The sequence below is a fragment of the Staurois parvus genome, unplaced genomic scaffold (assembly GCF_062004578.1).
Source record: "Staurois parvus isolate SC_StPar_1 unplaced genomic scaffold, SC_StPar_1.0 ptg000703l, whole genome shotgun sequence".
Classification (NCBI taxonomy): domain Eukaryota; kingdom Metazoa; phylum Chordata; class Amphibia; order Anura; family Ranidae; genus Staurois; species Staurois parvus.
The window spans coordinates 363471-390981 of record NW_028318499.1 but is presented as its reverse complement, the minus strand read 5'-3'; the positions used below and the strand labels follow the sequence as shown (position 1 = coordinate 390981).

Genomic DNA, 27511 nt, shown 5'->3' with positions numbered 1-27511 from the left:
ATCCTCTCTTTAAATTCAGCTTTTTCACAGATGGCATCAAGTTACCATCCAGAATTTGCTGAAATTTTATTGAATCCATTTTTCCTTCTACTCGTGAGATGTTCCCTGTGCCACTGGCTGCAACACAACCCCAAAGCATGATTGATCCAACCCCATGCTTAACAGTTGGACAGAGGTTCTTTTCATTCAATTCTGTGCCCCTTCTTCTCCAAATGTACCTTTGCTCATTCCGGCCAAAAAGTTCAATTTTAACCTCATCGTTCCACAGAACTTGTTTCCAAAATGCATCAGGCTTGTCTATATGTTCATTTGCAAAGTTCAAACGAAGATTTTTGTGTTGAGGACATAGAAAAGGTTTTCTTCTGATGACTCTTCCATGAAGACCATATTTGTACAAGTATCTCTTTATAGTGGAATAGTGTACCACAACTCCAGTGTCTGCCAGATCTTTCTGGAGGGATCGTGCAGTCAAACGTGGGTTTTGAATTGTTTTTCTCACAATCCTGCGAGCTGTTCTGTCTGATATTTTTCTTGGTCTTCCAGATCTTGCTTTAACTTCCACTGTTCCTGATGACTGCCATTTCTTAATTACATTCCGAACAGAGGATATTGACATCTGAAAACGCTTTGCTATCTTCTTATAGCCTTCTCCAGCTTTGTGAGCGTCAACTATTTTCAGTTTCAGTTTTCTAGACAACTGCTTAGAAGAACCCATGGTGCTGATTGTTGGGGCAAGGTCAGATGAGTCTGGGCATTTAAAGCCTTTGAGATTGACATCACCTGGTCTTCCCAGACGATGATTGAGAACAATCCATGACACTGGCAGGTCTCAGCTTTGCAAAGGGGGCAGTGCATGCTATAAATTCTGCAGGGTGCCCAAACTTTTGTAGACGCCATTTTTTAGTTTTCTGTTATTTTGAAAGTGTAAATGATGGAAATAAAATCTAACTTTTGTTGACATATTATAAGAATGTCTAATCTGTAATTTGATGCCTTTTGGAAATTTTTCCATCTTTCCTTGGCTTCTTTATGCACATTAATACAAATTTTTAGCTGGGGTGCCCAAACTTTCGATCCACACTGTAGTTACTGAGCTGTGTTTTCAGAACAGTTGGGACATCTAATGCATTTCTTCTCTAAATCTATTGAATTTCATCCACATATTCTAAACAGAAAGCCACTGGATGAGCTACCCTGTATGTTCCTGTTACGTTCTACTTAGCTCATGAAAAACACAGTAGCAATGAAAAGAAATTGTAACATTCTTCTTATGAATGTCATTAACTAAAAACAAGCGGGACTGGAGAGGAGAATACAGAGCTATTAAAATATAAATGAGCCAAGAGCAAGAATCACATTGTACAGCTGATCTCTATTTGCCCCCTAAATTAGTCAGTTGTGTCCATGGAATTTATGGTCACCTTCAGAGATCTATCTGGGTTTGCAATAAAAAAAAACTTTTAATTATTTTTAGTATTTTATTTATTTGCCTGCAGAAATTGCCCAATAATATTTTATCTGGAAGTTGGCAGATGACTCGTTCTAAAGATTTTTCTATTTAAAAACAACCAATTTTCAGTTGCCAAGGAGGCACCTGTAAAAAATTAGCAAACATGTTTATGAAAATATTTGATGGTCAAGATCAGCTTGTATTTATGGGTAAATTGCCACTTTGGTTCTCACATATAAATGTTGTACAAAGAATAGCCATCAGTGCAGGTTCTTGGAGGACCCGTGTTAAACACATTTTTACGTCTTTTTAGAAACAAACCCAAAAGAAAGGTCAATTAACATTCCCCAGTAGAATTTTCACTTATTCTGAAATTCTGAATAACCATTCATCTGAGCATTCAATCTTGCCATCACTGAGTCAACTAATTTAATTCGAAAGCGCTTAAAACTTCAGCCAGCTTTTATGCTTGGCACATGCACATATGATATTTCTCCAAAGAAAATCACATTCACAGGCAGAATTTCAGTCGTTTGAGAAAAATTTTCCATCCTGCTCCTCTGAATTTTCTCATCAATTTTCTCGACAAAACAATTGTCAATTCAACCACACTAACCAATAAGATCAAACAAGACAAAGACTTTTGAACAACTCCAAACCAAAAATGTAATCTATTGCAGCTTACCAATCATTAGATGTGGTGACTAAATTCATTTTCTTTTTTTTTAAGGTTTGTTTCCCTGTTTTCACTTGGTGATTCAGTCTGTAACACACCATTTGCTTTCCTTAGACTGTAGGCCTTGGCATCTTTTTTATATCAGACTCAGTGCTGTTTAGTACAATTGATCCGGGTGGCTGTTTGGGTGGGTACAGGGAATGGATCTCCTCTGGCTTCAGTTCATTAATTCCCCATCTGTTGTGGTTGAGACTGCATGCTAATCAAGCATGATCTGTGTTTGATTAGCTGCAGTGGAGGGAAGCGGAGACATTGGGGGTCTAATAGACCCTCGGTGTCTCCATAGAGAGAACCTGCCACCTGGCCATGCCATCACATAAGGGGCTTATTAGCCCCCTTGTGATAGCAATAAAAGTAAGTTAGAACTCCATCACCTAGAACACATGTAGGTATATACAGCTATTGTGCCACTCATCAGGTATTGTAGTGAAAGTGAAAATGAGAGCAATAATTCCAGTACCATAATTCACAGGTAACTCTAAATTGAAAACCTGTAAAGGCTTTTAAAGAGTCACCTATGGAAAATTTTGGGTACCGTAGGTTTTTTGCCATTTCATGAATGTGCACAGTTTTACAGCTTGACATATTTGGGATCTATTTACTTGAAGCAACCCCATCTTTACAATTTTACCAAAGATTGGATATCTTATTGGGTATTATATTTTACCTTTCTTATCTGCACACATGGTGAACTGATAAGGGGTCCAAGGGACCCTTAAAGCTAGTACACCAGGGAGTTGGCTACCAATAAAAGAACAGGGGAAGCGCAACCTAGTGCAATAAAACCTTTTATTTGGCTTATATACCACACAACATTCACTCACATGATCAATAGATAAATTATTCTTTAACATATCAAGTATGATCAGAAGCCCATCCTAAGAGAAACTCCTGCCTGAGCACCTGTGATCCTCTGATGTCCAGCTGAAGATGAAGCACACTGCCAGGAGCTCTGTGTGTAACAGCAACCTGTCATGTGGGATAGGAGTACAGGGAGATAAGAAACTGGTAGAGCCACTCACCTTCAGCCACCCTGGCAGCAGACAGTAACGGAGCGCCTGTGTACAGAGAGGTAGGGGGACCAATCAGGATGGACTCCATATGACAGAAACCTAAGGAGTGTTTGAATAGCCTGCTCATGTGATGCATATTCAACTACTACTACTACTACTACTAGGCTATTCAAACACTCCTAAAAATGTTATTATTTATTTTATTAAAAAATGTTTTACACCGTCTCTCTTTTTGAAAATCACTTTTATTGCATTGCAATAAAAGTACACTTTACTGAGACATCTGGGGTCTATTAGACCCCAGATCTCTCCTCTGCCTTTAAAATATCAGTTTGATAAAATGCTTTTACCAGCCAAAAATGGCTTGCTTACATCCTAGCGAAACCTTAAGTGACAAAATCCTAATCGCTTCTGGTTTCTTAGACCTTAGAGATGATCAGGGACATTCAAGTCCTTGGTCATCAATATGGTAAGCCTCTGGGATTACTTTTACATTAAATAGCATCACCAGCAGAAAAAAAAAACCCAGAATGATGCCTGTAGCTGCAGGCATCATCCCGGTATCACCACTGAAAGTCAAAGAAGTTATATGACATCCTACGGCAGAAAGTGGATATATACAGTGGCTTTCTTGCACTGACAGCACAGTGTACGGGTTTGTGACCTGCTGCTTTCCTTGGCATATGTGCAATTAATTTCTTAGTGAGTAACTGTCACATTAGTTTTTTTTTTCTCTTTTGAGGTAATATGTTGACATGCATATTCCCTTGAACAGCATTATTTTTACATTCAATGCACACTGCAATCTGGGACTGCATTGTACAGTTTAAACATCAGTGTACCATTTGCTAGGTATGTTTAGGGATTGTGTTCACTTTATGAACTTATATCTGCACATTTATGTGATTCCACAATGTAAGGCCTCATGCACATGGGTATACTACAGGGTAAACCCATGTGAGGACCATGTGTATCCACAAGGGGATGCACAGGTGTTCCGGGCATGTAGTCCCATTCATATCAATTGGGACGCAGCGGCTGCACAGACACAGATGCTTCTCTCTATTTGACATCTGTGTGGGTGCAGGTGCGTGTCTCAGAATGCAGACAGTGTCTGTTCGAGGATTCACACCTACACAGATGTCAAACTGGGAACAGCAGCTGTGTCTGTGCAGCCACTGTGTCCCAATGGACATGAGTTCATGGAACACCTGTGCATCCCAATGCAGGAAAACACAACCCTTTCATGGGTGCACGCTGTAGTACTCCTGTATGGTGCACAATCCCGAATGTACACTGTCTGCATTTGGGGCATGCGCCTGTACCCGCACAGATGTCAAGTTGGTGGCAGCAGCTGTGTCCATGCAGTCGCTGTGTCCCATCTGACGTGAATGGGACTGCCTGCATGGGAAAGTGAACACCTATGCATCCCTGTGTGGGCAAACACATCCCTTGTACAAAATATCATAGTGGACTATGCCTGCTCTTGTTCATTTCCGTAGAGTAAGTCAGGCCCATAAACTGAATACAGTGGCCTCACAATCTACCCTGGACACATTCCAGTGGGTTTAGTTGTTGGGATTCACTGCCTGACAATTGACTGGAAACCCCCAACTAAACCCACTGGAATTTACCCAGGATGGAGGGCACTGTAAGGGATACTAGGCACACACTGTGGGCTTGATGTCCAGCACCAGATTCCATGGTCTCCCTACATTTATTTTGTAAAGCGCTGAGAAAATTGTTGGCGCTATATAAATCCTGTATAATATTAATAATAATGTGACCCTTCCTAGAGACTCCCTTGGTGTATATATTTTGATTTTTTTGTAAATGTACTTACCTTTCTCCGGTGTCTTCTGGTCAGTCACTTGACATGCCATGTATTCTTCATCTCCAGCCTTGGGCAGTCCTCAGAGATGCAGAGAGTGCCATTAATGCAATTCTCTGCATAAATATACTATGAATGAAGAGTGCCTAGTTGACACACTCTCATTAACAGTATGCCCAGTATACACAATATGCTTTCAGTCTTCCAGGTTGAATGATGCTACATGTCATTTTACTTGGAAGACTGAGGGGATCATGTGGCCAAAAACAGTACTGTAGCAGACAGCTCTTGATTGCAGTTGTATATTGCTGCTGTTTTAACTTGTTCACTTCAATGGGAGGCCATTTATGTAAGGAAAATTTCCAAAAGTTGGTCTTTAAGTAAAGCCTTCTAGGGCATGACTAGTATACCTTTAATACTAAGTATGCCAATGAAGCCATTAAACCATGTGTCCCTTTGGACTTTCAGCCTGTCGTGGCCATGGCTACAAGGCCCTGCTTGAAGATAATAGACCTGCTCAGCAGAAGCTTTTGTTAAGAATGTAAAAAAGGGCTTTGGGAGGATACAACGAATGCTGCTAGAAATAGGACTTATGGAAAAGTTTAACCAACATATTGGTAATTTTTCTAGGGCTGCAGTGACAAGCACCAACCCATGCTTCACAGGTTTCCTTAAAATAAATGCCACTCTGTACTTGTACTGTATATAACACAGTGAATGCATAATAAGATTTACATATCAACAACAAAAAAGTTCTCAGAGATATTGTAATGTTGGTGCTCAAAATAATTGCGCTAATTCGTGAGCAGTCATTTTAAGAATTATAGAGGAGCTGTATTATTGACTGCATCAGTTTTAATAGAGCAACAGAATTGTTCTCTTGCAGTTTTTTCCTTTTGTTTAACAAAATGCAGCTCAGGGACATCATTCATAAAGCCTCCAGTCCTGTGCTACTCTGTGTGCGGGGGCGTGGTTCATGTGGTGCTGTCACAAAGACTTGGAACATACAATGGAATCTGCGTTACATAACTGGCTCCTGCCACCAAGTGTCACCTCTTGTGCTGCATGTGGAATGATATTACAGGTGAAACAAGAACACACAATTACAGAGAAAAAGTGTATTATTTTATTCTTTATACAGTCCTGAATTATACCTAGAGTTATTTACCATAGTTTAGAAATCTTTTAAATTATTTACATGTGTATGTAGATAGATAGGATATAAGATAGATAGATAGATAGATAGATAGATAGATGATTGAATGGTAACGATAAATATCTATGTAATTTCAATTATAAACCTTCTTATTTTCACCTTGTGCTTTTCACCTGCATAAGATGTGCATTGATCATATAGTTCCATGGTGTCACTTGTTGCCACATATGCTCAACCTATAGTAGAGTAAATCTTCACATTTCAGTGTCAGAAATCTCTGTTGGAAACATGAGGCATGTGGCATAGTACCACACAGGTTAATGTATAATCTCTGTCTGTAGTCTGAGAACTGACACTTCCTGTGAAGAAACTACATATCCCACACTCCCTGAGTCTCTCAGTCTAGTGCTTTGCAGTTGAGAGCTACTAACAGAGTTTATCATGCTGAAAGAGGTGTGGTTGCTTCATTATATTTAGGTCACATAGCACTGGATGCTATCTGACACAAAACAATAAGCTGCTTGTTCCTCTGGTGAATAGGGACAAGCTAGGTGAATGAATATATGGACATAGAGAAATTGATCAGCCATTACTCTACAAACTGCAGCTACAGAATATGACCCCATCATTACAAGGTAAGGCAATACGATAGTACAAAAAAAATTATATATATATTTTTTTATTAGTTTTAATTTTTGATTACTTTTTTTCTTATTTCACTATGGCCAAAGTAGTATAATGTTACCATAGTACATTGTACTCCTTTGGGGAAGTGATCAGTATATATATTTTTTTTTTACACAATTTGCTAATAGCAAAGAATTACTTTGCTATTAGCAAGCATTTACCTGAATGACATCGATTCATTCAGGGTTTTTTTTTTCTGTGCTTAGCTGTGATTTGGCTACGGCTAATCACATGACACAGCTGGGCTGTGATTAGCCTAGCATGTGCATGTGATCGCTGTGACCATTCACAGCTAGACACACTAGTATACAATGGATGGCATGAAAGGAAGCCATCCATAGTATACAACTGTTATGTGACCTGCTGTGATTGGTCACAGCAGGTCACATGGTACTGGAAACGGGGCAGGTACACAGATCTGTCATCGGTCGTGTCTGAGGTACACGGCAAGGACAGATCGCGCCGCAGAGTGGCCCTGTGGGCAAGCAAACTGCGCATGCCTGAAAGGACGCCATATGGCATCCACCCGGAGGAATGAGCTGCTCGCCTGGCTGCCTTTGTGCTATTGGCCTGGCGGGAACTGGTTAAGCCTCTGATCCCATGGAAGCATGAACAAAAGGGTTCATCCAGGTTGCCAGTCTAACAGCACTTTAAACTATTAAATCTTCCTCTTTACTACAATCACTGATGAAGGGGGGGATATGAGCCCCCAAAATGCTTTGGATATTTTGATGACTTTTAATTGTGGCAAATAAATGCCCACTGCACTTAATAATAACCCATGGAACTCTTGCTTTTCTACTGTGTTTCTATATTAATATAGATATGTATTGTTGGCAGACTGATTCCATACTGCAAACGTCACCCATGTTGGAGATACCTTTGTTATAAGGGTGATCCACATTTACCATTATAATGCCACTTTAAAAGGGTTTCTAATATTTAAATAAGAGTTCACAAATTAGTGTAAATATTGAACATTACCTGAATGACTTAAGCCGGCCATAGATGAGTTGAACTTCGATCCATCTATGGTTGTACTGAAGTCAATGCATCGATTGACTTCAGTACAACCAGCATGTCATGGTGTTTTTCATGCAATTATTGCCACCAACTGTAGTCGGCACCAGTAATCATTGTATTCTGATGGTGGGGTAACGCTGTCAGAATACACCAGTGCAGCTGGAGGGATTCCCATATCAACAATGAATGTGTTTATTGGGGAATTGAGCAATTTTATTTACTCCATAGTTGAAAAAAGAAAATTGCTTTATGTACGGGCAGCCTTACATGTAGAAAAAATAAGCCAAATTAGTAGACTGACTCATGTCTACTGCAGCCAAGGTATGCTAAAGGTGTCACCCATTCCCACAGCAATATACGGTCATGGCCAAAAATATTGGCACCCCTGCATATCTGTCAGATAATGCACCACTTCACCCAGAAAACTGTTGCAATTACAAATATCTAGGCATTCTCATGTTTATTTCTTTTGTTTGTATTGGTATGATACAAAAAAGTGGAGAAACAAAAAGCCAAATCTGACACAAAACCCCAAAAATGGACTGGACAAAAATATTGGCACCTTCTCAAAATTGTAATAAATAATTGCATTCCAAGTTTGTGATGCTCCTGTAATTTGTAATTAAACTCACCTGTATCAATTAACAGATCTTAATGTTCCTGTGTCCACTGTGCGCAGCATTTTCAAGAACTTTTCAGCCCACGGCACTGTAGCTAATCTCCCTAGACGAAAGATTAAAACTTGCAACAAAGGATAGTTCAAATGGTGGCTAAATAACCTTGGTCAACTTCCAGATAAATTCAAGCTGACCTTCAGGCACAGGGTACAACTGTGTTAGCTCAAACTATATGTTGCCATCTGAATGAAAAGGAATGCTATTGTAGGAGATCCAGGAGGACCCCACTGCTGACAAAGAAACATAAAAAAGCCAGATTGGAATTTGCCAAAGCTTACCTGAAAAAGCCAAAATCCTTTTGGGAGAAGGTGCTGTACACAGACGAAACAAAATTGCAGCTTTGTGGCAAAGCCCATCATTCTACTGTTTTCAGAAAAAGAAATGAGGCCTTTGAAGAAAAGAATATAGTAGTCCCTACAGTTAAACATGGCGGAGGTTCACTGATGTTTTGGGGGTGCTTTGCTGCTTCAGGCACTGGATGTCTTGACCGTGTGCATGGCATTATGAAATCTGAAGACTACCAAAGACTTCTGGGGTGCAATGTAGGGCCCAGTGTCAGTTGGGTCTCTGTCAGAGATAATGAGTCTTACAGCAGGTCAATGACCCAAAGCACATGTCCAAAAACCCCAGAAATAGTTTAAGACAAAGCGATGGAGAGTACTGAACTGGCAAGCATTCAGTCCAGATCTCAATCCCATAAAGCACCCATAGAGAGATCTCAAAGCTGCAGCTGGAAAAAGGAACCCTTCCAATCTGAGAGACCTGGTGCAGTTGGCAAAAGAAGAAGAGTGGTCCAAAATTCCAGTAGAGAGGTGTAAGAAACTCATTGATGGTTACAGGAAGCAATTGATTTCAGTTTTTTTTCCAAGGGGTGTGCTACCAAATATTAACCCCTTCAAGCCTAAGGGTAAAACAAATCTAAATAGCTAAGCACAATTTTGCAACGTTGACATGTGTTAGTAAAACCGTACATATCATCACAACTACTTTGTACATCCAGGTGAATTATACCTTGATTTTTTCAGGACAAATTGGGCTTTCATTTGGTGGTAAATGGTAATGGATATCTCCTGATTTTTTTTTCATTATCAAAGGAAAACTGGCCCAAAATAGTAAAAAAAATATATTTTTTTATTTAGCTGTGTGTTTCTTGTTACTACCATAACCTACCACCAAAGAACAACCCAAAACAAATTCTCCAGCTCTTGACGATCGCAGTGACACCATATATGTGTATGTTATTTGTTGTTTGTACCCGTAGTACAGCCCAGAAACAATAGTACGCATTTTGTTTTTTTCTTTTTTGTTTTTTTTTTACCAAAAACACAGTGACACTGACATTGACACTAACTGACACTGATACCAATTTTTTTTTAAATTCAGACCTTTGACCCTGACCTTTCGACCTTGACCCAAACAATAACCCTGGCTCTGAACTAAACAAACAAACCTTGATCTAGGTATTTTTTCTTTTTTTTTCTTATATATTTATTTACAGTATCTTTTTTTTTTTTTTTCACAAAATTTTTTTTCTCTCTATGCCAGAAGTTAGAGAGATATAATGTATCTCTTTTCTCCATTCATAGAGTGATACAACAAGGGGGGCTGGGCTGCACAGTGACTGATCACTGTGATAGCCAATCAGAGGCTATCACAGCGATCATGTGACCCGGAAGCGGGAGTCCCGGGTCCCGATCGTTAGACCTGGGGCTCTCAGTGACACCGCGGTCTTTGTGCTGGGAGCGCGCAGTGCGGCGCGCTCCGAACACAAATACAGATACGCAAATATGCGGCCCCAAGGAAAAAAGCCCAGTTCTTTGAGGCCATATATTTGTGTGACGTCGGTGTCAAGGGGTTAAATTGAGGGTGCCAATCATTTTTTCCAGTCCATTTTTGGGGTTTTGCATGATATGTCAAATTTGACTTTTTTTTCTCCACTTTTTTTGTGTCATACCAATACACAATACAAACAAAAGAAATAAACATGAGAATGCTGAAACATTTGCAATTGCAACAATTTTCTGGCCGAAGTGGTGCATTATCTGACAGAAGTGCCAATATTTTTGCCCACGATTGTATGTTACTTCTGTGAAACCTATTCCTATAGTTATGTACTTTGCATGTGCAACCCATAATCCTATAGTAAAGCATGCTACAAGAATGACTCTTGGTGTGTTAGAATAGTTCGAAAACGTCTTTCAATGAGACATGGTACAAGAGTGACCCATGTCCTCTCAGTGATGCATGTTGCAAGAATAGGTTATTTTCTACTGTGATGTATGTTACAAGAATGATCCATTGCATGTTGCAATAGCAGTTCACATTCTTTCAATGGCATATGGGACAAGAGTGACCTATGTTGATTCAGTGATGTATGTTACATTAGTGACTCATGTCCTTGTAGTGATATAAAGTAAAAGGCTGACCCTTGTTCTTGCAGTGATATATGGCAGAAGAGTGTCCAATGCTCTTGCAGTGATATATGGTAGAAGAGTGCCACATGTTCTTACAGAATTACATGGTATAAGAAAAATGAAAGCTCACAGCCCCCTTCCTAAAAGCAGCCCCTGAGAATATGACATTACTCTCTGAGATTTTGCTTTCATTAGAATTAATGGCATTGAAAAAGGTTATATTTTGAAATAAATGTAAAAACAAATTATGGTTTGTGACTCATTTCACCAATAAAATAAGTGTAAGATTTGTCATAAATGTAAATTAATTAGAAAATCTTGTTTAGGGAATTAGGTTGTCGTAAGAAGCTACTAGCAACACAACTGTGTAATTCTTCACAGCAATTATAAAATAACAGTTAATCCAAGAAGCAAACAATGACAGTATTGCATAGAATTTTTACACTGAGTCAAAACAATGAGTACCTTGGCTTTTATTCATTGAATATATGTGGTTAGTGTTTGGTGTTATCTAATTAATTTTGTATTAGCTGTATTCAAGTGTGCATTTATATAAATACTCCCGTTTGGTGGATTGGAAAGTATAGCAGCTGAATAAGAAACAAATGTTCATAAATTTACCTTAAATTAAAAAAATGTGCTACAAATAGTAAATTCCTGTTAGCTGATCGCTATGTTTTTGGGAATATTCTAGCATTAATCTGATCATTCTGTTACATCATCCTAAAGGTGTTCTCCCAGCTGGTAAAGTGCGCATCTATTTTTAGCCAAACAATGAAGAGAAAGGCAGCAGTGGCTTGGAAGCAACTATTCATTTCCAACAGGAAACCAGTTGCATTGCTCTATATTTGTGTTACCATTTTATGAGAAGTGTGTTTGTTTTTTTCATTTTACTTTCACTGTCTTAAAGCAAACCTAAAATCCTAATATATGTCCATTTTAAGCATTGTCATGGATGAGAGTCCGTATTCACTAAGAATAGGATAATTAGGAATTTGGGGAATGTTACTGGGCTTCATGAAGGCACAGACCACAGAGGAGACACCAAGAAGTACGGTTTCTCCAAGGGTCCCCAAAATGGCACTGGAAGCTTGGGTCAAGGAGTGGCAGTAGACAGTGGAGACATGGAGAGATTGCAGAGGCTGATGTGACCTGGGGTGACACTGGGTACAAGGAAGGCAGAATACTCCAAAGGCTCAAACAAGGAACAAGATGCTAAGTGCCTGCAAATTTAGTGCCCAAGGTGCAGATTCTGAGGAGCCACCTGTTTTGCAAGAGCACTTTGCAAGCAGATATGGGCTTTACTGCAGGACAGCTCCCAGGTTGTGACACTCTAATGCAGGCCATAGACGGGTCGTTTATTGGCCAAATATTCATCCGCACGAAAAATAGGCCGATATTCACGTCGTTAGTCGGGCCAGCCCGTCAGCCATTTTTCACGGATCTTCTCATTTATTTTTATCAGTCATGCTGGAAAATCTACAAAAAATGGCTGTTTTTCGTGGACATGGTGGCAGCATTGGCAACGGGGCCGACCGATTTTTCATTTATCGGCCGGCCCGTCTATGGCCTGACTAACTCTAGCTACAGAGCAAAAAGCATGTTTATTCATGAGTGAATCTCTAGGAATAAAGGATTGCTGGAGTCACAGGGATACAAGTGGGAATCTCTAGAGGCACATGGGATAGCACTTTAAGACCGCTTCAGGCTGCGGGACAAGGTGGCCTCTGATTGGTTGCATAAGCAGCCCCATACAGGGGGAAACAATGGCACTGAAACAAGGCACAGGTGAGTGTGACACGTATTTTAATTAGAAGGTAGGTGGGTAGGGATATCAAATGAAACATACATTTATGAGCTTTATTAAGCAGGTTCTGTGCTGCTCTAGTTTAAGATCATGTGACCACAACAGAGTCTTCAGTCAAGTTCATGATCACTACTGACATTGGTGGTCACACTGCAGTACTGATACAGGTCACATAACCTAATGGCTACAAAGCATGAGCCTGCAATGTTATGCTTTAAACATTTATATTGAATGTGTAGTCCACAGTTTATTATCTGCATGTGTAAAATTAATGTTATTTAAAGTAGTATTTTAGATTTTGGATTGCTTATTAACCACTTTCTTAATGAAAGCTTAATAATAGAGGAATAGTTAATTCTAAGTTAACCACTTGAAGCCCAATTCTGGGCAACTAAATAATGATGCCTTGCAGCGAGGCTGTTAATAACTTGATCCTTCGCTCCCCTGGCAGGTGGCACTCCCCCATGCTGCAATGGTTGACTGTCCCTCTTGGTCATCTTGTCCAATGCACGAACACAGACTCTGCTTTGTTGTGGATGATGTCAGGACACTAGACCACCAGCATGGGCAAGAAAAAGCTGCAGGGACCGATCCAGCTGTAGGGAGGAGCAGAAGATCATGGAAGTACATTTTTTCCAGTTAGGAAAAGAAGTGTTTATGCTTCGGACAGCACAAGGATTGTTGCTTCTTCCCTAAGGGCCTGTGCACTCTAGCTAGGTTGGGTGTGTGTTGGGCAGCCATACCCAGCTCAGTCCCAAAGGAAGACTAGGCAATGCCTTATTCCTTATCAGGCCAGTTTACACCACCACAAGCATGCAGTACTTTTTTTAGTGCAGCATGGTGCAACACAGTCTATTACATCACTTGGTTACAGTTCGCACTAAAAAAAAAACAAAAAAAAACACTGCTCTCACACCACACACCCATGGGTGCATTCTAGTGCAACTGCTCTTATAAACAGACCCTTGAAAATAGGATATTAGGGTATTTTCAAGGTAAACTAAGTCTGTCTGTGGGCACAGGGAAATGCCTGTACTTTCATGACATGAGCAATGCCCTGTGCCTAAACTGTTCACAGGTTTTCTTTTAGTAAAAAGGTTAAAATTTATTTGAGAGTTTAACAGTAGTTACACTGCTGAGAAACACTCACCTCTAACATATTATCTACATAAAAATTGAGCTGTCACTCCATAAACTGAATTCCTGCTGATTTTGACAAAAAAAATAAAGATCTGTTCACCCTTAAAACCCTTGGTCACCATTAAGCTATAGCAGGACGACTATTCCAGTCCTCCAGGTGGGAAGACAATTGTATTATTTAATACCTATTTTAAAGAAGCATTCCAATTATTTCACCTGTGATTCCTTAAAGATGTCTGGAAAATGTGCGCTGCCAGCGGTCCCTGACTAGAGTTGAGAAACAACACAATAGATCAATGCAATGCATATTCAATAGCTTCTGCACAAGGGATTAGGAACTCGAGCACTGCTAATATTTCCATTTCCAAGTTTAGCTTCCAGGCACAGACAATGCCATTCCATACATAGATCAAGACTGCGCAAGCCAATATCAGTAAAACCAGATGGATAAGTTCTAAAAGTCAATAAGTATACAAGAAACGGAATGCCCAGCAAAACTACAAATATAGACAGAGAACAATAGCAGTGGAAAGGAACTACATCAAAAAGTACTTTCAAGAAGCACTATAAAAACAATTACTGCAAGTGTCATGAAAAATCTGAGAAAATAACACAAACTGATCTGAGACTCTAAGCACCATCTTCAGTTTCTGAAATGATCAAAAAGCTAGGAATGGTGTTAATACTCCATGTTCATATGTAAACAAAATGCACAGGGTATGGATTTGGGAGATATAATTAAAGTCATGGAAAGGATGGTGATGGTGTACAGTGGCAGGAAAATATTGATGAGGAAAATATTTTATTTTACATTTCTGCTATTGACCTGTTTATTTGACAATAACTTTGTCATTACTAAAGATAACAGTAATATATATATATATATATATATATATATATATATATATTGTGTTTTAAGGACAAACAAGGCTTTCTTTTCATGATATCATCTTGTAAAAATTATTTTTATTTTTCTCCTTAGACAATAACATGCAACAAAACTTAACAAAATGCACTTTTTTAACAGTGTGTTAGATTAAAAATAAAAAGTGTTACTGAAGATATAATGTGCACATTTTATTCTGTAATTTGTCCTGTTTAGCTGTTTAAAATGACACTAAAATATTGATTCTGGTGGTTTTTTTTGCACTTTTTTAAATGGGAAATGTGTAAATATTTGTTAAATGTGTAAAAAAATTAACAAACAAACAAAAAAAATTTACATTAACAGCTAATAAACCAAAAAGAAAGAAAGAAAAAATCATCAGGAAAATAGTTGAAGGGAGAAAGGAGAATAAGAGATTCATTAGGGCTGATTAGAGTAAAATAAGGGTTAATGAGGGGTTAAACAAAGGAGCATTATATTAAGATAAGAAGAAAACATTTTTTTTACTTGTTAGGTTGCTTTAACTGACAATTTGCAGATCTAAGTTAATTGCTTTGATGAATAAACAGAATAATACAAAATTAACAATATGTTACTTTGTATCTTTGTATATTCATCTCTGAGCAAGCGTTGTTTATAAACAAAATTCAGACACTTTTTTTAACAACTAGAGTTGCTGATGCCTTCTCTGTGTATACAGTAATACCAGTTTAGAATTATCACAGCCGAAAATGACGGTATACTGGGAGAGGGGGTCCTAGAAGCAGTGCAGAGAGCTTGGAAGTACTACAGTGCAGTCTGTGTACAATGATGACGTTCTTTTGTGGGACCCGAGTCTGCAACTAGTAAAGTTTACCTAAGCGCAACAACAAGAAAAAATAAGTTTACAGCTTATCAATCCTTAGATGTGGTGATCAAATTAATTTTCTGTTTTTATTTTTTCTTTATTCTCACCTGGTGATACAGCCGAGAACACACTTCCTCTCCTAGGCCACATTCACACTTTGACAATCCAGGAACACATGAAAAACATGCCAAAATATGCATCACGATTGCCGCACCCCAAATGTGGGTAGCAGTCACACGTTCTGCCAAGCAGCAAAGCTAATAAAAAACACCTCGCAAACTACACTTGGCTCACTGCTAAAAAAAAAGGTACATAGCTACTTTGGTGCATCTGTTTGTCATAGGGTGACCAATGCTGTTATGCAACAAATATGCGCAACAAAATAAAACAAAAAAAACACCATTGCATCTATCTATATAGAAGCCTGTGGCCAGCAACACAGTCTGCAGGGGCTAGTGTTAAATGGACTAGTAGATTTAATTGAACTTTACTTAAGTGACTAACAAATTTATAATCAAATGTTTTTGTTTACCATAATGCATTTCTTGCATTAACCACTTGCCCTCCAGAGGATTTACCCCCCCTCCTGACCAGGTAATATTTTGTGTTACTGTGTTACTTTAACTGACAATTGCATGGTCATGCACAAATGAAATTTATGTCCTTTTTTTCCCACAAATAGAGCTTTCTTTCGGTGGTATTTGATCACCTGTGCAGTTTTTTTATTTTTTTGCGCTATAAACAAAGAAAAACTGACAATTTTGAAAAAAAAACAATATTTTTGACTTTTTGCTATTGAACATGTCCAATAAAAAATTTTAATAAATCTAATTTTGTCATAAATTTAGGCCCAAATGTATTCTGCTACATGTCTTTGCTAAAAAAAAAAATCCCAATACGTGTGAATTAATTGGTTAATGTGAAAGTTATAGCATCTACAAATGATGGTTTATATACTGGAATTTTTATTTTATTTTTTTACTAGTAATGGCGGCGATCAACAACTTATTGTGGGACTGCGACGCGCATTCCGACACAGGGGGTAACTGACTAACTGCCGCTGACATCCCCAGTGACCCTAATACATCTAATAAAAAGCACTGTCACTATACTAATGACACTGGGCAGGAAGGGGTTAACATCTGGGGCGATCAAAGGGTTAACTGTGTGCTGTGTGTGTTTTACTATGTAGACAAGCTGCTTTGCATTGCTCTGCTGTGTGAGCAAAACAAAGCAGCCTGTTTGTGCTGACAGGGGAGAGATCTGTATTGTCTCTGCCGATGATCACCGAGTCCCGGCCAGGACCCGGTGATTAACATGCCAAGGAGCCAATAGTGGAGCGGGTAGGGAGTGCGTGCCCCCTACCCAGACATACAAAATCACGTACATATACGTGATTTTGCACATTCCTGCCCCCCTGTAGCAGTACTTCTGCTGTAGGGCGGTCAAGAAGCGGTTAAGATAAAAAACCTTCCACTTGCTGCTCCTTCCCCCACTCCCTAAATACTTATCTGATTCCCCTCTTGATCAACAGCTGTCTACAGCAGTGTTGGCCTCTCACCCTGCTCTCTCATCTCATAGGACAGACTGTGAGCAGTGGGAACCATTGGTCCCTGCTGTTGTCAGTCAAATCCAGTGAGGCAGGAGCAGGGGATTGTGGTTGGAGTCACGCTGTATTTTTCCGAGGACACACACAGCTCAGCTTGGGAGCTTGCCCACACATTTGCCCCCATAGCACTGCTATGGGGACACACGCAGAGGAGGAGGAGCAGAGAGCGCCAGCAGGGGACACCAGAAGATGAGGTAAGGGGTTGCTCTGTGCAATATCCTTGCATAGAGCAGGTAAGTATACCTTTTTTATTTTAGGGAAAAATAGGAACCTTTAATATCACTCTAAGGCCTTATTCCAGATAACACTTTTTAAACAGCAGCAAAATATTTTTTTTTCTTTTGGGATAAATGTTTTACATGAATGAATAAAAACTGATCATTGTAAGCACCCCATCAGTGGTAAATGGTTTGTTTTAACCCTCTAAGGGCTCATTATTATGTGTAGAAGCCCTTGGCGCCTCTCTGCAAATCCTTTGAACCTCCCCCACCTCTAGTAGTGGACTGTTCCTGCTGTCCTCACGCCGGATGGGTGTGATGATGTCAGGAACAGTCCATTCGCAAGACCGCTAGCATGCAGGGGGATCAGCGACTGGTCGAAGGATTGGCGGAATAGGTAAGTATATCTTTGCTCTTATTGCCCCTAGACACAAACGAGCAGTTAGCCCATGCAGTATAGGTTAAGGGCTGGTGTGCCTGGAGAAGCTATATAATTTATATGGTATAGCCCAGCTATACCAAAATGACAGCAAAAGTATCCACAAACAAAGGATTTCCCAGCAACACTGGTTATAGGTTGGGACTGTTGCCATTTTTGTGTAGTTGGCTAATTTGGATGCAGGGATGCACTGTCATTCTGGTATAGCTGGGCGTCATTTGCGTCCCTGTACCTTTAAGTAGTGATGGGCTCCTCCAGGCACACCTGCCCTTAACCTATCTGTTTATACATGTGCTCCTACTATGGAGGCTTTGGAAATTTTAGTTAGGTCCACAGTATACAGAGGACCCTTGATGCGGGACCGTGGCTTATGCATGTATTTGCAAATGTGTGCTAACAAAATCCTCTGTTTTTAATGCAAATGGTTAGACAGGGCCAAATTGGTTGCTTCACAGGCTGGCTGGTAAGTGTTGCTGGGACAGGATACAGGATACGGTCAAAGACTGTGGACAGAATACAGGATACAGTCAGACACTGTGATCAAGATACAGGAGACTGTGGACAGCATACAGAATATGGTCAGAGACTGCGGACAGGGTACAGGATACAGTCAGAGACTGCAGACAGGATACAGGATACAGTCAGAAACTGTGATCAGGATACAGGAGTGTCAGGGATCCTACAGCGGTAGCCTCTAGCGCTCCACAGACCGGACTACCCCAGGGCGCAGAATCTAAGCTCCGACCTGCTTGTTCACCAGGGCCCGATGGTGGGGACAGACTTGGAGCAGGCCGAGACCAGGTCGCGGCCCCTGGGTTCACCCAGCTGTGGTAGAAACACCGTTGGAGGTGTATAGCAGGTGAGAGTCTGATGTGAGGAGGTAGCAAGAGCAGCGTCGGGCAGGCCGGGTCGGTAACAGTGGTGGCGGCATAGTACAAAGTCAGCAGGCAGAGGGATAAACAGGTCACAAGCCGGGTTCGTTAACAGAAGATCAGAACGTGCAGGGTTAAGCAGGAGAATGGTCAGACAAGCTGGGGATCAGAGCAGGAGACAGACAGCAAATCAGGATCAGGCAGGGTCGGCAACAAGACAATCTACTAATCAGGAACTCAGGAAACAGGTAAGACCATACGACAATTCACTGCCGTCTAATCCTGTTTTAAATAGGGCACCCTGCGCCCTGATTGGTGCCAGGCTCGCGGCCACGAACACGAGTGCGCATGCGCCGCTGCAATCGTGGATGCCCTGGTCCCAATGCTCGTACGCTAATGCGGCCGGGCACACTGCGCATGCACAGACCCGCACGTGATCGCGGCAACCACTGGGGTCCCTGACAAGGAGACTGTGGACAGGATACAGGATACGGTCAGAGACTGTGAACAGGGTACAGGATACGATCAGAGACTGTGGATGGGGTACAGGATACGGTCAGAGAATGTGGTCAGGATATAGTCAGAGACTGTGGATAGGATACAGGAGACTGTGGATAGAATACAGGAGATGGACTGCAGAGCCCTCCCAAACACTGCCTCCCCGCCTGAACACTGCTGAGCTTGCCTACCCCGCCTGAACACTGCTTCCCCCACATCCTCTGCCCGAACACTGCCTCCCCTGCCTGAGCACTGTCGAGCCCGCCTCCCCTGCCCGAGCACTGTTGAGCCCGCCTCTCCTGCCCGAGCACTTCCGAGGCCGCCCCCCCACCCAAGAACTGCCTGTCCCGCCTTCCCCCTCCGAGAACTGCCGAGACGCCACTGGTCCCTTCTGCCTGGGGGTGGCCCCCCTGAAACATGCTTCCCAAGGCAACTGCCTTGTTTGCCTCATGGCAGATTCACACCTGGGTCCAGGCTCTGCAGGGATCCTGACAATAATGTCATCATCTGCCCTGATTCCTGACCAGCAGCCTTGTTTTTTTACATTCCTGCACTTCTCTTTCAGTTTTTATAATGATTGAGACAGGCCAAATATCAGGACAAATGTATAACATCTTTCAGCCCTCTCACCCACCTTTTAGTAGATATACAGTATATATAATATATAGAGATATAATATGTAATATATGAGCTGTGTGATCATCTCTACACTAAACATATAAACCTCTCATAATGGAGGAACATTATTTAGTGTAACTGAACTGTAAGATGTCTTGTAATACATATAGTATGTTGTGTAATGGCAATGCCCTGCACTGCCTTACCTACTTCTAAGTGCAATTTCAGACAGTTTACAACCATGTCACACATACAGTATAGTTAATAAATGAAACTTCTTTCTTGCCTTTTGCAGTGCATGCTTATAAAAAATATTTAAATCAGAACTGCATGCCCAACATGTTACCATATATAGAAATATAAACAAAACCCTTGACAGTATTCAAAATTGATTGCTGTAGCTAAATATAAACCTCAGATTAAATATGCATCCTCCTCCTTCGACATTTGCTTTCCAGGCCCCGAATCTGTGCATTCCCTGGTACACAGAAGGAATAAGCAGCACTATCCATTGTGTATATCCTGCACTAGACACAATTAGGCAGAGCATCACTCTGAGATTAGTGTGCACTCCTGCATGACTATATGATGTATGTGTTGCAAGCTGTAGAGTGACTACAGTAACATTGTATAAAGCTGCCTGAGATACTTGAACACAGTAAAGGGAGTTTATTTCATAGAACTGCAATGCCTGATTACATGTTCATTTGACTGGGCATTTCTGATTTTCCCTTAGGTTTGGAGAATGCTGTGTTCTCACTCTCTGGAGGGACTTAACTGTCATCTGATTTCAGCTCCATACTCAGGAGCTGATCTTTTCAATTCCATTGAGCCTCAATTGCATTACAAAGGGCTAAGAACACTTTATGATGAACAACAAAATGGTGAACAAACGATTCCACATCTCAGATTTCTAAGTAAATGCTGATAACGCTCCCTCTTCTGTACTTTTCTTGAGGTCAGGGAGCTGGACAGGATTTGGAAAGTATAAAGGGGAATCCAATCCAGGTGTGTCAAATGTTTCTGCAGCAAAATGTCATTGGTAATGTGAATCTACTGACAAATGTATTTTTAACTAGCAGCAGATGATTATTATCAGTGCTTTACTGCAGCTATAGATGCATAGGAGGATTACTGAGAAGACATTAGCATAATAAAGAGCATAAATATCACCCGGAATGTGAGCAATTGTGATGGTATAGGAAAATGCTTTTAACTATAAGTTTGTCTTTATAAACCTGTTGAGGTCTAGCCTTTCCGATAAACCAAAAATTTAAGGAAATGTATAATGGTTTTGCATATATTTTATGAATTCTGGTAAAGACTACAAGATCATTGTTTGTTTATTTAAGAATTAGGATATACTGCTCTTTGCATTCAACCAGCAGGTGGAGTTTTAGGCTTTTTATTTGTTTCTCAGGCTGCCCTTAGCTGTTTTACTGAAAAATGTCTATGGTTCACAAAGCTCAATAGCGCAATCTACAATTTACACACAGCTAAATAGGTCAGGAGAGAGACTTGTACATCATCTCCCTCCATTCTTTATTCAGAGGGCTCTGCAGCAAATCTGATTCAAAGAGAGAGATGCTGAGTGCAAACATATTCTGCTGGGGTCTTTGTTTTGTGTGCACCCTGTAATAAAGTCTTACTAAACCCACAACAGTAAAACCAGTCTGTATATGCAGTAAAGCATGCTTGTTTTACTCACTGTGGAACCTAAGGCATTAATCCTCTGCATTGTGTAAAAGGTTAATTTGATCCTGTCTTGTCTGCCCCTCCTCTTTTTTAAATGTCCATGTCTTAGTCTTGATAAGACAGACTGAACCCGTAGCAATTCTGCACATACTCAGTTTAGTGTGTATTGCTATAGAGGTTTTTTTTTTCTTTGGAGAGTGCATATGATCAGCACAGGGCCAATCAGCACTGTCCAAACAGGTCAGAGGTTTTGCATCCTCCTAGAGCAGAAAGAGAACTCCTCCTACAAGCTTTAACCAGTACTCACCTGAAGTCACAAGACTTCTGTAACTGCTGATGAGGAAAGGTATTTAGCAGTTTATATTTACTAAAATAGTTGCACTTCCATGTTCCGTGTGCTGTGGGAGACCAGATATAGTGAATGCAGGGTCCTGGGTTTAGTAACGCTTTAAATATGGCTTTGTGAAATATCAGTTTAAGAAATTAAAAAAAAAAAAAAAATCAGTCTGCCACGAACACATGACTTAGGCCGGTGGCAGTGAGGTGTTTTACAAACACTTCTGGCTACTCCACAAGCCGACTGTTGGCTTTCTATTGAAAGAGATCTGGTGGCTGTACAACTGCTGAATCATTTTCTGTGACCCCCCTGAGTGCACCCCCTTGGTAAGAAAAAAAAAAAAGTTGCACCCAAGAACTTAAAACCCCCCAAAAATGTTTAGCCTGCCATGCCACCATGTGCATGCACACACCAAATGCATCTGTCGGGTGCACCTCCATATGAATCACTTTCGATACACGTGTTGCATATCACCACGCATGCAAGAATTCTAGGGGCAATATTCATGGGTACCTCTAAACTGGTGACCTGTAATTGCTTTTAAAGTATCACCTATTGAAAAAATAGGGTACTGAAGTTCATCGTAATTATGTGAGTCGTTATTAAAGCTTGACATATTGGGTACCTACTTACTTTGGCACAACCGCATCTTTTTTATTTTAGAAACAAAATGAGTAATACAGTTTAATAAATTTTTTGTGCCATAAAACTAACTTTAATCTATTTTATACTGAAATTTTGTGATTAACTCCTTGGCGCCGAGGGGCCGCATATTTGTGTATTCAATGTAAACAAAACATGTGCGGAGAGCGCACACCCTGGCACATTTACTGGCACCTCATGGACAGGTCCCGATTGCTACTTGCAGTCAGCAATTTTTAGATCATGTGACCACTGTGACAGCCGATCATGGCAGTCACATGATCCTAAAATCCGTTGTATATAGTTGGAAAATGTTAGAAATTGCATTTTATCTTATTTTTTCCTATTTCACCCTAAAGGAAGGGAATAGCATATTTATTAAAAACTATTCATCCAAAAAAAAAAAAAAAAACCATTTAGCTTGAAATAAAAATAAAGCAAAACTTAAAGTGAATTTTACAAGGTTAAAGTCATAAAGGAATAATTACACACAAGGACATGCCAGTGACCTAACGACTGGGAGGTGAGCCACAGGCATTGGACAAACCTGGAAGTGTTGATTGGCGACAATTCTAGCTGAGCTTCTAAGGCTTGGTACACATATGCATTTTGCGTTGATGCTTTCTCCAATGCCTTTTGCCGTTTGTTTTGTGTTTTCCTACATGTGTTATTGACACATTTTAGCACATTTTGCGTAGCTCTTTTTTTTTTTGTTAACCACCTCCCATCCAGCCCTTGTATATAAACAGCTGGACGGTGGCAGTGCAGGGGAGGGTGGTCATTTATAAACGGTCTCCCCGCTCCCTGGGAGCGCACAGCACCGCGATCTCGTGCCCGTTGTCTCCTCCGGAACACCGATCGTTGTACGGGACCTCTGTGCGAGGTCCCGATCATGTGATCACTGATTGACCAATCAGTGATCACATGCAGAGTAGTAAGCAAGATGTCACTTCTGACATCATTGCTTACTACGTGTGATATCTGTGAATGGTCACAGAGGTCACATGGTACAAGGCTATTCACAACAGCCTTGACCAATCACAGCTCACACAGAGAGGAGAAATGATTGCTTTTACAGCCTTTATGAGTGTAAAAGCAATCAGTGTAAAAAAAAAAAAAAAAAATCACCCCCCAGAAGTAGTACAGTGTCACCAAGGTGACACTGTACTGCTAGAGTGCCAGTATGTAAAAAAACAAAAAAAAATTATTATTATTATTATTATTATACAGGATTTATATAGCGCCAACAGTTTGCTCAGCGCTTTACAATAAAAACATAACATATTAAAAATAAAATAAAAATGTAAAAAAAAAAAAGTTTAAAAATTATAATTTTTGGTTATGAACTAATTTGGGTTATTTTTTTTTTTTACTAAAAAGATAACAGAATACATTTTGGCCATGATTTATAATGAAATATTATTTATTTGCAAAAATTTTTTTTACATTTTTGGACAAAAAATAAAAATCCCAGTGGTGAATAAATACCACCAAAATAAAGCTTTATCGGTCTCAAAACAATGCTAAAAAATTAATATGGGTACAGTCTTGCATGACCGCGCAATTGTCATTCAAAGTGTGATAGCACTGAAAGCTGAAAATTGGCCTGGACAGGAAGGGGGTAAAAGTGTCCGGACTTGAAGTGGTTAAAGTGGAATGCAAAAAAATGCAAAATTCCAAACGTAGCAAAAACGCACTACCATGCATTTCAGCAGCTTTTCCATTGAACACTATTGTAGCAAAAACACTGCTTTTTGCTTTTAAAAAAGTCCCTGACCCTTTCTAAACACGCAGCAGCTCAAAAAAGCATAGATGTGAACATGTTCCATAGGAAACCATGTTAAATGGGCTGTAGTGCGTTTCTGCAAAAGCACTAAAAAAAGCATTGGTGTGAACGGAGCCTAACTCTGCAATAGAGTGAAGACTCAATTCAACCGAGGCACGAACAGTAAGTATTCTAAATGTATTTTTACAAAAGCTGTATAATTAAACTTTTTATTTATATGATAGTGTTTTGTTTAATTCAATTGATCTTAGAAATAAAAAAAAAATTCTCTTTGGCATGTAAAGCCTCTAAAGTTGAAGTGGTTAATCTACACACGAGTAATTACAAGTAATTCAGCCATGTAAGTCCGTGTTACAATTACCATTTTTCTCCAGTAGCCAGAGAAGAGTACATGATACTGGATGAGCTGTTGTTCCATTTAATGCCACTTGGGTTTGAAAAAAATTAGTTAAGAAGTAGCAAACAGCTTGCAAATCAATAACTGGAAAATAAAAGACTGTGGTGTTTGAAATCTTTAGATGTGCCTGCATCAAAGCAGTTAGAAGGGGATTATGAGGATTGATACCTCTATTTTTAGACCTTTCCCCAGTGTGGGATCAGTAAAGAAATGAGCCTGTAGTATCTAATATGTAAACTATTACCTTGAACACTTGGTGATAGGTAAAATGTATCTATATTCAGAGAAAAGCTGATTAAATATAATAATATAAAATTTAAATATAATTTAAGTGGTACTAAACTCAAAAATAAAAAAGTAATTTATTGCAGCATACCAATCCTTAAATGTGGTAGCTGCATTAGTCTTCTTTTTTCCCTTTATTTTCACATGGTGATCCTGCCAGTAACACACTTCTAGTCTTAAGTCGGCCATAGATCGACCGACATGTTTTGGCATTCAATGTTTTCCATCGCCTTTAGGCAACTCATTCTTTTTGAATGTGTAGGCAGGTTGCCTACTGTAAGTCAGCTAGCTTTCGATGCCCTAGCCAGGGGAAGGGGTAATGACTTGGCTGCCCTCCTCGGGCTAAGTTGGGGGCTTTTCTGGGTCTGACCCACCAGTCCTGTGTGAATATGAAAGGGACAGGGGCTTGGATCCCAGGGGGACTCTCTCCAAGTCTTGGGGGAAAGTCTGGAAGGGGAACCTCCAGGGCCGATGCTTCCACTAGGCAAACTAGGCAGCCACCTAGTGCACACTATCACCTAGAGGCGCCTGGCCGGCACTCCCTCTGTGTGGGACACCGACACATCAAGAATGATCCTTTAGGGGAGGAGCGGCAGTGGGGAGGAAGAAAGGACAGAGCAAGATGCCAGGTGTCTGGGGCCAGTGTAGCAGCTGAGCTGCCACTACTTTCAGTGTTACTCTCAGATGCAGTCCCTTACTGCAAGCCGGCTGATCGCTTTGGAGTTCCAGTCCTTCTCTTCCCATTTATCAGCGGAGGCGGAGCTGCGCCTACAGAGGAAGGTAATGTCTGAATCTGATGTCTCATGTCTGTTTGGAGTGTGACCCCATCGGCCATCCATCACATGTGCAATGTGTCGGTGAGTGCTAACATCATCGCGATCCCACAGCCTGTGCTTCTAGTGGCTGCTGAGCCTGTTGATCTGTCTCAATGTTGGTTGTGTGTTGTGTTTTGATCTGAAACTGTGTGGGATCGCTCAGTTCAAGTGTTCTCTTTGTGTGTGGGCAGGGCTGCTTGCATTTACAGCATTTTATCTCCGCCATTGCCTGAGGAATTCCAGCCTGGGATCTGTCAGAGTGCGGATCCATCATCCTCCACTCACTGCAACTGTCACCCTGCCACTGCCAGCTACAGATACAGTCCGTTCTTGACATTGATTTTGTCTTTAATATTGGTGCTGGTGGCATTTTACGGCACTTATTTTTGCAAATTAAAAGAAATTTAGCAGTTTCCTGTTTTGTTGATTTAATATTTTCTACTGTTGTAAAAAAATGTATTTCTTATTTTTGGGGGGGGGCACAAGTAGCTGGTTTTGTCTATGACGCAAAATAGTCTAGCACCGGCCCTAGGAACCGCATGCCACCATATAGAGGGATTGCAGGGACTTGCAGTCCTCTCTGAAGGTACTGACACTGTCAGCATGGACTACCACCAACCTGGACTTTGCCAATTATGGACTCTTCCTATGCAGATATGATGGGGCAGCCACAACCACAGTTAGGATTAGTTAGGAGAGAGACTTCTTGTTCTGTTGAACTGTTGCACTGAAGTTTTACAGTAACATCTTGAAATGTTTTCCTGTCCTGTCTGAAGGTTTTCAAGCAGGTGTATGAAAGTACCAAGCACAGTATGCATAGTCTTCTAGAGCTTGGGTCAGTTAAAGCACATTCGGGTATGAAGTTAGTCTCTGCAAGAGTCAACATGGCGCACAGTAAAGCAAGTAGTTGCCAAGGGTGATGAAAGTCTAGTAATCTGTATAAGCAGCCTGTCATGAAGTGTGCTACCTGTATAAGCCGAGGTCTTCTCTGGTAGCGAGGGGTTGCCTCTGGGGCCCCATTCTGTTAACAATCTGTCTCCCATTGCAACTGGAGCAAATTAGCATAACGGAGGCCCTCGGCCTAGCCACCAGGTACAGGAGAGCAAGAAAACAAAGTGCACACATGAGGTCCCCACTGGGTGCATGGCAGGACCCCATTCTATCACTGGGAGTGAGGTGACAGAGACACGCTGGATGAGTGAAGTGGGCATGGACTCAGCATATCCCTCCTAAATACAACAGTTGCAGTCAAGATGTGCATTGACATGAGACCAGATAGTTAACTGCAGTCTAGGTTATTTGCTCAGTGTACACGGTATTTGGCCCATCTCCAAGTTGGACTGCCTTAAGATTGATTTTCCCTGAAAGCGGTCATTGGTTTCTCCGGAGGCATTGATGTGTATGATACAGCAAAGGTGCCCCATGTGCAGGGCGAATGACCCCGCCAACAGTGCCTAGCATAACCCAGAAGAACCTGGTGGGCCTACAGTCATGAGAAACATTCACCACTGCCAGCCCACAAACGGGCTGCCAATGCACAGGAATGAATAAAAAAGGACACATAGCATTTGCTTCCAGTGTAACGCAATGCATGGTAGTGTGTTACTGAGCCCTGTGGTGCGCTGCAATGCAT

At 40.7% G+C, this 27511-nt stretch overlaps 1 protein-coding gene across 2 annotated transcripts in view; it reads right to left on the bottom strand.

Annotated features, from left to right (window-relative positions):
* LOC149446013 (queuine/queuosine transporter SLC35F2) overlaps positions 1 to 27511 on the bottom strand; it is a 433222-nt gene that overhangs the window by 238547 nt on the left and 167164 nt on the right. The gene's annotated exons all lie outside the window — the stretch shown is intronic.